The sequence below is a fragment of the Taudactylus pleione genome, unplaced genomic scaffold (assembly GCF_031769625.1).
Source record: "Taudactylus pleione unplaced genomic scaffold, aTauple2 ptg000212l, whole genome shotgun sequence".
In the NCBI taxonomy this organism is placed as follows: Eukaryota; Metazoa; Chordata; class Amphibia; order Anura; family Myobatrachidae; genus Taudactylus; species Taudactylus pleione.
The window spans coordinates 4,669,796-4,682,609 of record NW_028284614.1 but is presented as its reverse complement, the minus strand read 5'-3'; positions in this window follow the sequence as shown (position 1 = coordinate 4,682,609).

Genomic DNA, 12,814 nt, shown 5'->3' with positions numbered 1-12,814 from the left:
CACACATTATTTAAAGCTGGGGGTGTTCTACCTTTCGGTCTCCAGCTGTTGTGGAACTACAGATCCCAGGATGACCTGCCACCAACCTTAGGGCATCCTGGGATCTGTTGTTCTACAACAACGACAGGCCCAAAGGTGGAAAACCCATACTGTCAAACAAAGAAAAACATTATATTACCAAGCAATGAACACATGACATTCCTGTAAAAGAAGTACGATTAGAATACCATAACAAACCTTTAAAAACCTGTAAATAAAAAAAAAATTATTGCATTAAAAATGTGAACTATAACAACATTACATTTAACAAAACTATATACACACATATTTAAATGTAATTTTTTTTCTTCTTCATAGATAATGTCCATGGATTCTGAACGTGAATTCGTTACAGGATTCATTGAAATCCTGCACTCGAAAGAGTCTGTGGAAGATCTGTTCTCGGAATTACCACAACAAGTCGCACAAGTTGGCCGCACTTGAGGAACTTTGAGTATACGAAAAAATACATATCTGATGCAGACCTGAAAACTGTACGGCAAAAGATCCAAAATCTCAGGACAGTGTACATCAAAGAAAAAAAGAAGGTGGATGACTCCAAAATATCAGGAGCGGCTACAGATGAAATATATACTCCTGCGCTGTGGTACTACCATATGATGTCATTCATCAGTAAACAAGAGCCTCAAAGGGAATCTATCGTCTTGATGTCTGAGCGTGAGGGAGATGAGGAGGTTGCAGAAGTCTTGGTAAGTAGTGACACAGTTTAAACCAAAATCCTTAATGTTTTTGTTGTTAAATCCCAAATGTCCAATTTAGTCAGTAGTTCAGACAGTCCTCCTACCATGGTACAGCACCTGCTCCATTAATATAGGTCATGTACTCCTCCCTCACTTCTTTGGCACGTGCGGTGTATGTTGTTGTAGTTGGTGGTGCAGACACAGATGTCAAATGTTCAATGTCCTCCAAGGGTCCAACATCTCCTGGTCTAGCAGGGACTGGTCCTCATTGAGTAGATTTTCTTCGCAGAAAGTTGTGCAGCACACAGCACGCCATCACGACCCAGTCTATCTTCTCCACACGTAGATTGATGGTGGTGTGAAAAATGCGGAAGCGGTTGCTCAGTATTCCAAAAGCATTTTCCACAATGCGCCGTGCCCGAGATAGATGGTAGTTGTAGATCCTTTTCTCTCTGGTCAGGCCCCTCTGTGCAAATGGCTTCATCACATGTTCATGTAATGCAAAAGCCTCGTCTGCAACGAAAACGTAATTTAGGCCGTGCTTTGTCTGGTCCAGTGAGGGCAAGTTCAGGGTTTTGTTGGCGAGTCTCTGGTAGAAAGCCGTCTTTTTGAAGGACCCACCATCTGAAGCACGGCCATTCTTGCCGACATCCACAAACAGAAATTTGTAGTTGGCATTCACCACTGCCATGAGAACGATGCTGAAGAATCCTTTGTAGCTGTAGTAATATGATCCGGTGTTGGCAGGTGGGTTGATGCGGATGTGTTTCCCATCGATGGCTCCTCCGTAGTTAGGGAAATTCCAACGTTGTTCAAAATCTTCCACGATGCTGGCCACTCCTCCACGGTGTTAGGAAACTGTAAAAATAGTAAAAAAGGGGTTAAAACATGACTATAATATTTTTTATATCTTTTTTCCCTATATAGACTCCCACCCAAGACCCTGATTTAGCATCCACACCGGACCTCAGTCTGCTCGGTGGTGACAGTGAGCCGGAGAATACCACACAAGTGGAAACTCCACTTCCACCTGGACCCTCATCCGAACAACCCCAAAAAAAGAAAAAGAAAACAAGGGAGAAAGGAGAATCCTACTGAACGTGAGGACATTTTTTTCCAAAACGCAGAACGGCTGCTGCAGAAACCCCCAGATGCAATAGATGATTTCACAGCTCATGTGAACAGCACATTGAGAAATATGGATACAGATATCCAAGGAAATTTTCTAAGGTTAAACTACGACCTGTTGAGTCGCTGTATGAGCAAAAATATCTCAAATTCTACCTACATTGCAGATCCAATGCTATTTTCCCCTGCCCCAAATAGGTATGTCCACCCCCCCCCCCCTGCCCAGTTAGCTATTACTCCCCCACCAAGTACCAGCACGACCTTGTATAATGCTCTGCTGGATGCAGCGGATAAGTCGCCCCAATATACAGAGATGTAAATTGTGTCTTGCTTTTAATATCACCAAATTTTATGAATTCTAATAGGTGCTTGCTGCATGGGATAGGGTGGTGATGACACCATTTGGACAAGGTCACTATGCACATGGCACAAGTACACATTGCTGGAAGCCAGGGCCACAATGTGTACTTGTGCCATGTGTGTATTGGCCTGTTCAAACTGGCGTCTGACCCACCCTATCACATACAGCCAGCTACCTATTGGGATTCATAAAATTTGATGTTCTTTTGTGAACTTGTTATAAAAAAAGTATATTGCACACAGTTTAGTGCACACTTTCAGTTGCCTGCAGGTCAGTGCACATTGTACTAAATGAAGGCTATTTTTTCCTTTATGTTGAGTAAAAAATAAAAAATTTAATTTATTTAAACAAAAAACCAATGTGTGGTGTTTTTTTTAACTTACCTTGCAATAATGGTACTGGAGCACTTTTACGATGGCTTTGCAGGTCTCCGGAATGATGACGCCCAAGGACTGAGGTGAGATAAGTGTCCCAAACTTCAGGTCTTCAAATGACCTTCCTGTAGCCAGGTACCTCAGGGTAGCCAACAGTCTGTCTTCAGCAGGGATTGCCCTCCGCCACCTTGTGTCCTGTCTCTGGATGTGGGGGGTCATCAGATGCAGCAATTCGTCGAAGGTTGCGTCATCCATGCGCAGGTAGTTCCGATAGTCGTCCGGGTTGTTCTCCTTGATCTCCATCAGCAAGGACATGTGAGAGCGGGTATCTCTTTGTAGAAGCCACTCCTTGGTCCAGCATGCTCTCGTCCTTCTTCGCTGGGCCCTCTTCTTAATCTCCCGGACCCCGGTTTCAGCAACCAACACTCTATACCGATAGGGATGCATCAGTACAGAATTCAGGAACAGGATAGAATGCAGGTAGGTAGCACACACTTGCAGGTAGAATAAACTTTGTAAAAGGCAAGCCAAATACAAAGAGCACAGTAGCAATGTACAGGATTCAGCAGGAATACACCTAGACTCATCTAGTAGCAGAGCAGAATGTATACAGATTTAAAGGGTGCCTGCTTTTTATACTCCCTAGATAGCCCCTCCCATTGTTATGGCTATTTAAATTTCCCACCAATAGTCAAGAGCCTGTTTTTTTTTTTTTTTAACTCACGATTTGTTATGGCCAATCTCACGATGCGTACGATCCGATAGATTGTGAGATCGTAAAACAGATTGGGTGTCTTTTTTCCAAAATCGTGATCACGACGGCAAGGGAGCTCCCGTGACAGTTCATGAAAAATTGGACAAGAAATCAGATCGTGAGCACATCGGCATGTGTGTGGGCACCTTAAGTGTTGTTTATGGTTGAGCGGTGAGCAGTGAGGGCCCTCTTGACTCAGTGGCCATGTACACTGCACATTCTGCATTCGTTTATTTATTTATATATATATATATTAGTATACATACAGTACATACATCACAACACAGGTACTAGTCAAAGCGCTAAACCAATCAGATGTTCTGTCCACAATGTCAATTAGATATAGAAATCGTTGTCATCCACTATAATCCCGGTATCAACGATGGCAGCTTGTGTTTTTCCAAATGGACCTTTGTTGTAAGGTCTCCGATGTTTATGAAAAACAAGCGCATTATAGTGTAATATACTTAATAATTATATGTACGCTTCATAGACAAGTGATTTGCGTATCGTAGTTCCCTAGAATATAGGCATGTAATATATAATCCTTGAAGTCCCTTTACGTCAATCTCACTGCTCAGATGGAGCTGGACTCCAGGCTCAATTATAAGTATAGGGAGAGAAAACACTTTATTAAGGAACAAAACACAAACACACATAGAAATGTGTCATTACATTAAAAAAGTTCAAACAGACTTATCTGAGAAAGTAGCAGCATCAGCTAGCAGAGGTTCCCGCTTCCTCAACGCGTTTCGCCTCTTACACTACTCTGGTTGGACCTCATCAGGATAGAGAACCCCACTGGCTTATATACCCTTCCAATGAATTACAAACACCCATAAAAGGCTGGACCGAATTTCCGAAGACGGCCGCCATTTTGACACTTACCACGCGAGTGCTGGTGAGTAGTCTACTACGTATCTCCTGCCGGGGATGCATCCGCATCTTCTCCGTCGGACACATGTATTAGTACAGCGCTGCATGGAGTGCTAGTGTCTCTACTTCTAAGCTCAGCACTAGGGGACAGTTCCATGCAGTTAACATGAATTCAGGTGGCTGCGGCCATATTGGCATAGTCTATAGTATTTAGTTACTGGACGCCATTTAGTTAAAGTTTCATTCAATATTGAGATCCCTTATGTGAGTAGGTATATTAAATTACCATGAGAATACAGTACTATAATTTATAGGCAGATTCTCCATAAAATAAATATACATTCATTCAGTGTTCGCCAATACGCGCTATAGCGCATATTTTACTCGGGATTGAAGACATGGGACTCACTTTTAAAAGGTGGCCGGGTCCCCAGGGAGGCGCCATGCTGTGGACAATCCCTGACAGGCTGTCGGAGATTGGCAGCAGCACATCACGTCCCCATGGACCTGGCCCACCCGCCCTGCAGATTATATATATATATATATAAAAAAAAAAAAACTAGCGTTGTCATTCAACTAGACGCTGGCCACGAGCCAATTGGAGGACGCTGACCGGCAAGCAGCTGCCGGTACGCAAGCTCTGATTGACTTGCGGCTGGCGCCAGATTAGAATGACGGCGGCGCTATCGTGAAGGGGTGCTCGCTGCTGCCAGGACTCCTGAAAGCTCCACACCAGTCAGAGGCAGCAACCGACGTAGGAACAGGAGAGATGGCTAGTGACAGTGGGGAGCCGCATAAGCCCATGGGAGAGCATGCAGGAGGTCAACCCCGGGGGTGGAATTCTGCCTTCGTGTAGTGTGCGCTCAGCCATTTCCCAGCGGCAGATCCTGGTCACCCGTTCCATAACAATGACAGGGTAAACACATTTGACATATTTACATATGTAATGATAACATCCAGCCAGCTATACAAGGTCTGTTTTCTTTGAATTTGAGGTGTGGTCACTGCTGTCATCTCCCTCACCATGCTGCCTGCACCTCTGTGGCTTGATGCATTATACTGCCAGTTACAGGAAAGTAAGGTTTGCAGGAGATACCACCTATTAGCAAATATAAGGGACTAGTATTTGACCAGTCATTTACCAGGTAGTTAGGTAGTGTGGCCAGTGCTGCATAGTAACCCCTTCTGCCCTGGCTGCAAACTTGTCCTGTCCGTCTGCCAATGGTGGGACGCACACCCTGGCTACTACTGCGCATGATGGAGACGGGAAAGGCTATAGGGAATTTTCATATAGACTAGTATTATGCACTCTGCATAGGATGTGTCACCAAAGCGCTGGGGCCATCGGGAGGAAGCCGCCTTTTAGAAATTAACCTGGCTACTCCACTAGTTGGGGAGCCAGGGAATACTCGCGGTGCTGCCGGCGGCGGTAATGACTGATGGGGGTCCAACATAGAACCCCCTAAGTGTAGAGGGTAGTCTCTGCAGTTGCAAGCGGGTCCTCCCCGGCAGCTCCTTCGACGCAGACTTAGGAGTGTAAAACACATCCAGATCCCCTTGGGCACAAACTTAGACTGGGCTTGTAGGGGAGGAGGAGCTAGTCACACTTCTTAAAATTTAAAGTGCCAGCTCTCACTTAGCACTGTCTATACCAGTGGTCGGGGAACAGGGGTAAAAATTAAGTTTCTGGGGGTAATGAACGGATAAGCGGGCATACATATGAATCATTCCATAATATAGAAAGATTCATATGCATGCCCGGCTGTGCTGCAGGGAGGCACTAAGCCAGACGCCCGCTGAGATGTTATTACCAGCGGGCGCCCAGCTCTTTCCATGCAGCGCCGTGTTAGCCGGAGGCTGGAGTTCTCTTCTGAACTCCAGCTTCCGGCTCTCTCCATGCGCACTATGGGAGAGACGTCGTGAAATCTCTTCCATAGTTCCGAGTAGCAGCCCTGCGGACAGGACGGCGGCGGATGCAGGAGCTGGGATTAAGGTAAGTGGTGGTATTTTTTGTACAAGCGGCACTACAGGTGCATTATATGGGGGCACTATTATATGATTTCCTTCCTTTCATATCAAGGGGGTAACTTCAGCATATCTAAATATATTTTGGGGTAAAAAAAGTTCCCTGACCCCTGGTCTATACCCCACTGTCTTTAGCCTCCAGCGTTCCTTAGTGGATGAAGGAGTAGTATGGTACCAGAAAATAACAAAACTTCCCTATCCTGCTCTACACTGCTTGGAGACAGGGAAAAAAAAACAAGGGACAAGAGGAAGGGGCTGGACTATTAAGAATAAGGGGGCAGTCCCGGAAAAACCTTCCAGTCTATACTAAGGGGAATAGGTCCTATATCCCAAGGTGTAGGCTGCCATAGAGGAACGAAGAAGAAAACATTTTTCAGTAACACCGCACTGTATTATTTAGATGTTCCTACATGACCAGCACAAAGTAACCATGGGATTAAATGTTAATACTTCCAACAGATTGAGGAACAAAGGAGCAATAACAAAGCTAATGTACATTTGGTTCATACTTATAGGTCACAACAGCCACAAAGATGTCAGATTTCGGCTGCTTAATTAAAATCAGGTTTTTTACTTCAGGGTCCACAGGGTTGACCTTGGGGTATAGGTTGGGAACCAAATTCAGGCACCACACAGTTAAAGCTTTTAGCTCCCAGGATGCACTGGGTCCACTCTCCCTATAGCCCCGTCCCCAAGCCAGAGGCACCTCAGTTTAAGTTGGTGCCCGTCCGGAGTCGGGTTACCGTTATCGCAGGGGAGGCTGATTAGCAGCCCCTAAGCTTTATTCTAATTTTTTTAGTTCAAAGTTTTTTATTTTTACTTAGGACTCTTCTGAGCAGCAGCGTCGGACTGTCCATAGGACGTCAAAGCTGCCGCTCCGTCACCCCGTCGGCACTGAGACGCCGGTACAGATCTGGGGATCTCATCGGGACCCCAGAGTCTGTACTAGCTGGACTCTGCGGGTGCCCAGGATTGCTGCCGGATCGACAGGGAGCAGGTAAGTCGCGGAGCGCTACATTGCGGCGCACGCGGGTAATATGCAGTCTGAGGCCTCCAGTCGATGGGGACAGACCGGAGGCGGGCTCCCCCTCCATGGAGGCATACCCCGCGTGTCCACTAGCCCACCAGGGACTTAACAATCGGCGCTGGGAGCCGGCGTCCCGGGGGTTAATAGTCGGCCAGGGGAGGAGGCCTTCCCTGTTGTAGCGGCTCCTACCCTCAGTTCAGCGCGCCTTTCGGTGTTATAGTCTGGCGTCGCTGAGCTGCTTCCTCCGGGGGCCACGCTTCCTCTGAGGTCTCCAGCGGCCATTTCTCTGTGGTACAGCAGACATCTCCGGAGATGGCAGTTGGTCCAGTCCCCCTGTGTACCTCACCATCAGGTCAGTGTACACAGCACTATAGCCTTCCCAGACACTGAATCTGGGCAGTTGAATGTAGCGACATTTTGCTGTATATTATATGTCATGCTTATGTATTTCTGCATTGTATGTGACTTATGCTAGTGCTGACAGTCTGGGCTTTTTCGCTCACCTGTCAGTATACATCTATCCCTTTTCCTTACTATCTGCCCTAATACAGCTAAAGTACTTAGGGTGGTTCTGAGACCTCACATATATATACTTGGCAATATTTGTGAGGATTGTCACATACTGTTGCATGCTGCACGTTACCATATTTTAGGTGGAACTGTGTGTTGCATACGCTGATAATGGGTCCCTGCAGCTAATCTTAGCGTCAGTCAGGACCAGTTTAGCGCTGCTTAATATTTCCGCGATAGTCAGATATGTCTGACCGGGAGATAGAGCGCGATGCTGCACCCATTTTTGCTATCCTGCAAGTCTTGGACTGCTGTTATTAGTGCGGAGGATTTGACTCAGAAAGGGTTATGTATACGGCGCCATCTGGTGCCAGGCCCCTTACACGATCCCCTTGGGCGGTTTGTTTCTCAAGATCCTCTCCATTGCGGATCACTGGGCGGGCCCAGTTGTTGTAACTTGGGGTTACTTCACCATACTGCCCTTTTCATCTCAGGGTATCTCGCAGTTTCTTGCACTTTGTGACACAGACTATCGCTCCAAAATGGCGTGATATAAGCCCTGTGGTTACTTCCCAGTTGGCTCTGCCGTGCACTGGATGATGTATCAGGCTCTTTCCCTCTCACACGGGGGAGGCCGATTTCAAGTATTATTATTATCACTGCTTTGGGGCTGGCGGTCAGGTCGATTCTGCACCATACACCCTCAGTTTAACGTGGGGATCCCCTTCTCTGTCCAGCGGGTAGCTCTCAGGGTGTGAGTCTGGCTGTCGCCAGACACGAGTTATCACAAAACCGATTTGGCCTCCTGTTTCCCTTTCCCTGAGGGTCATCACAAGTAATAGAAATCACCTCCTGGGTTGGATTTGCATGTTACTCGTCTGATTACAGGCGTTACTACGCCTCCCATTCCTGCCTGAACGGATTCTATGGATCCGTAGTTGGCAACTTTGCCTGAAATCAATATACTCGCTTTCAGGGCCGGTTGCCTGTCCTACCATGGCTATCGCATGATTGGTTAATACTCCTGCATACTGGGGTGATGCATTTGTAAAAAAAATTTCCCCTCCAACACGTCTGGGGTTCAAATGTCTTTTGTCGCTCATAGAAGATATGCAGTTGTCATATATGGCAATACCTACATTGGATACCAGTCTCCTAACAGTCAGGGTTTCGGCTGAGACTGTATCTGCCGCTATATCCTTGGGATACGCTCTGGGAAAGCAGAGGTGCAGATACCATCTATGGGGAAGATCTTGTTTGGTCCTGACCTTGTCAAGTTTGTATCAACATTGGCAGTATCCCTAATACAGGATTACCACCTCCAGCTACAATCGGACTAAATCTGTTAAGTCTTTTTGTCCTCAGGGTCAGCCTACGGGCCTGTTTTTTCTAGGTTGTCGGTCTCCGCAAGGGCCACCATACATGGTGCCAAGCAGACCTAGACTTCCAGACCACTCTGCTTCTAAACCTAAGGATAAACCTTCAGCCTGACGGGACAGGTCTACATCTGAGGGATTCCAGAGTGAGATACCAACTTTCTCAGTTCACCCAGTGCTGGTGTCAAGTCACCACGGAGCTTGGGTAGGAGTTGTCACGGGTGCAGCCTCTCATTGCTCAGGCGGCCTCACATGTGTTGTTACACGGGCCCTTCTTCAGACCCGAACAGGGCCTTACAAATCCAGAAAGATATAGTCTTTCCGGTAAGCAGAGCTATTTAGGCCAGCCTCACTATCTCAGCGAGGGACTGGTTGTTCTACTTTCTTTCTGGGGCAGTGACCGACTGGTCCTCATTTGCCTATCCTCTGTTTCATATCCCTGAACCAGTTTCTAAAGGTGCCTGGACTCAGGAAGAGTCCCCTATGCTCCATCATCCGATGTTTAGAACCTGGGGACTTTATGGTATCTCTGCATATTCAGGACACGTACCGGGCTCTATACATATAGAGCCCTCTCATCGGCATAGGTTTGCTGTGCCACAGCAACACTTACAATTTTCGGCCGCTGCCCTTTGGCCTGTCCACAGCCCCACCGGGGTTTACCAGATTTATGGATTTTCTGACAGTTCACCTGTTCAGTGTATCCGACTGCTCCAATATCTGGACGGGCGCCTGCTCTTAGCAGGATCTCAGAGGTACTTTGTAGCCATGTCAGGTTAACCGTTGATTAACCATATGTGCCTGTGAAGAAGCAACAGGGCAAAAGTCCTCCCTGCATCCCTCACAAGGTATACTTCATCTGGGAGCCCTGCGGGATTCTCAGAATTCTTCTGGCGTAAGACAAGATCTCCACTCTTCGACTAGGAGCGCACGGATGTCTATGCAGTCGACATATGTCATTACACTCTGTAATGCGCGTTCTACAATCCAGAGTGTCTACCTTCGGAAGGGTGGAATATTCTCAGTTCCATTCCAGGCCTTTCCATAATCGGCTCCTCTCCAGATGGAACAAGTTTTTCCATCGGATCACTGTTCAGACGATGATGCTCTCTCTCCGGAGGTGAGTCAGTCTCTGTCTGGGTGGCTATGGCCATCTCATCTAGGTATTCTTTGCTACGGACACCAGTCTCTGGTCCGCATTCATTTTGGGGCAGTTGGAAGTCTGTCGATTCGGCCCTGCCAATTAATTTGTTGGAACTTTAGGCTGTCTTGGGCTTTCACTCTGGCCTAACACATACTTCACGGTAAACCTGAAAAGGTTCAGTCCAACAGTGTCACAACAGTGGCTACCATCTAGGAGACACTGGTCGTTAAGTAGCATTGACAGGAATGTCACACATACTGGCATAGTCCGAGGGTCTCCTCCTGGCCATCTCTGCAGTGTTCATTCCGGGAGTTCTCTATTGGGAAGCAGACATCCTCAGCCATCACGACGTGCTTCCGGGGGACTGGTCTCTTTTCCAAGGGAGGTTTCAACTCCTAGTGAGCAGAGGGGGCCTTCTATCACACGCTGTCAGTGTTAAAGTCCAGCGCTAGAGGTACTGAAGCAACCTTCGGTGACCCATTGTCAGTGAAATAGACCTTCCACTTTGTGTACCGGTTTCCGCTGGTCTTCCTTCTTCCTCGAGGTCTTCGGAAGTTTTCAATCGAGAAGGAGGTGCTTTCCTGCTGATTGCCACAGACGTCACTGGTACTTAGTTTTTCGGAGTTTCCCCATCGATTTTCCGTTCCTGCTGTTTCACTATACGGACCTGTTGTCTCAGGGTCCTTGGTTTTTTTCTCTGGACCTGGATCGTTTGTCTTTGACTACATCCCTACTGTGGTCCTAAGGCTTCTCTGGCTGTCATTGAAATGTTTAGAGCACATAGACCAGCTTTTGCTGGGTTCTACCACAGACTGTGGCATGCATAATTCTTATGGTATCATCCCTGTCGCTACGATCCTCCGGTGTTTAGGATTTCCAGAAGTTCTGGCATTCCTTCCAGCTGGCTTGGGTCTCTGCACGGTCAGTAGGGTTCAGCTGTGGAATTGCTCCACTCTCTGGTATCCGACCCATCCTTCAGGGTGTTTTCTGGATTATGCCTCCCTTTGTCTCCCCTAGGGATTTGGTAGTGGTTCTTCGTGGCCTCCTGGGACCTTCATTTGAACCACTAGCTTTAATTGCCATTACATGGTCTATAGCTTAGATTCTCTATCTCTTATGGCATTTGCATCTGCCCGGAGTGTTGGAATTGGGAGCGTTCTCATGTGGCTCCCTCTTCTGATTAGTCCACCATGTCAGGGTTGTGAGCTGCACTCGCCCTGTGTCTCTTCCTAAAGTGGTTTTTAAGTTCCATATTAGTCTGGAACTTATGGTACTGACATTTCAGTCACCAGTCCTCTCGGCTGGTGTGGCCTCATTGACTGTGGTCCAGCCTCTCCAGATTTATGTGATCCGTTCAAGTTCCTTCAGGAAATCAGACTCCTTATTTGTGGTCTTTGGATTTCACAGGAAAGGATGGCAGGCCCATAGACTGACATTGGCTAGATAGTCTATTGGCTAGATGACTTCGTATGACTATCTCAAGGGCCTACACATAGGATAGGCCTTTCTGTTTCTGTGGATGCTTATTCTACTCGAGCTGTGGGTCCCTCGCTGTCGCGCCTCGGCTGTTCTGCCTTGCAAGGTGGCCACGTAGCCTTCTCTCCACACCTTTTTAAGGTTCTATGCATTGGTTTCTTTTGCCTGTTAGGATGCTTCCTTTGGGCGACAAATTCTCCTCTCAGCACAGGAGCGTCATCTCTCCCCCCCCCTTATAAGGACTGCTCTGGGACATCCCCCAAGGTCAACCCTATGGACCCTGAAGTAGAAAACAAGAGCTATGGTAAGAACTTACCTTTGTTATCTGTTTCTACAAAGTCCATAGGACTCCACCCTGACGCACCTGGCTTCATATGGGCTGTGTAACTGGTCACCAGTTTCCCATCTCCTCTGAGTATGGTTCTTGTGTGTTCCAGGCTTCTTTCTTTTCTCCTCCAGCCTTTGGCTACTTACAAACTGGGGTGCCTCTAGCTTGGGGCGGGGCTATAGGGAGAGTGGCCCCAGTGCATCCTGGGAGCTAAAAGCTTTAACTGCGTGGTGCCCGGATTAGTTCCCAACCTATACACCAAAGGTCAACCCTGTGGACCTTATGGACTTCGTAGAAACAGAGATAACAAAAGTTCTTACCATATCTCTTATTTGAGCAGAAAATGCAGCTCTTCAGGTCAAAACGCTTCACATAAAAGTGTAAAGTTAAACAAAAACAAGAAATATTAGATGCCAATTTGAGCATCCATTGCTTAAATGCAATTATATTTAAAATAAATAAACACACCATGGCAAGATGAAGCCAGAAATACAGAGCACAGTATAGTGGTCTAAGCCTATAACACCTTCGGAACTAGTTACATCAGAGGCCTGCGTGGAGGCAGCCACCTGTAATGGAAGAGCAGCCTCAGTGAGGTTACAACTTGATAGCCACATCCCATACAGTTCCTGTCTCCATCCGGTGTAAGAATCACATTAGACTTTAAATATTCACAAAGACGCATCACAGAACAG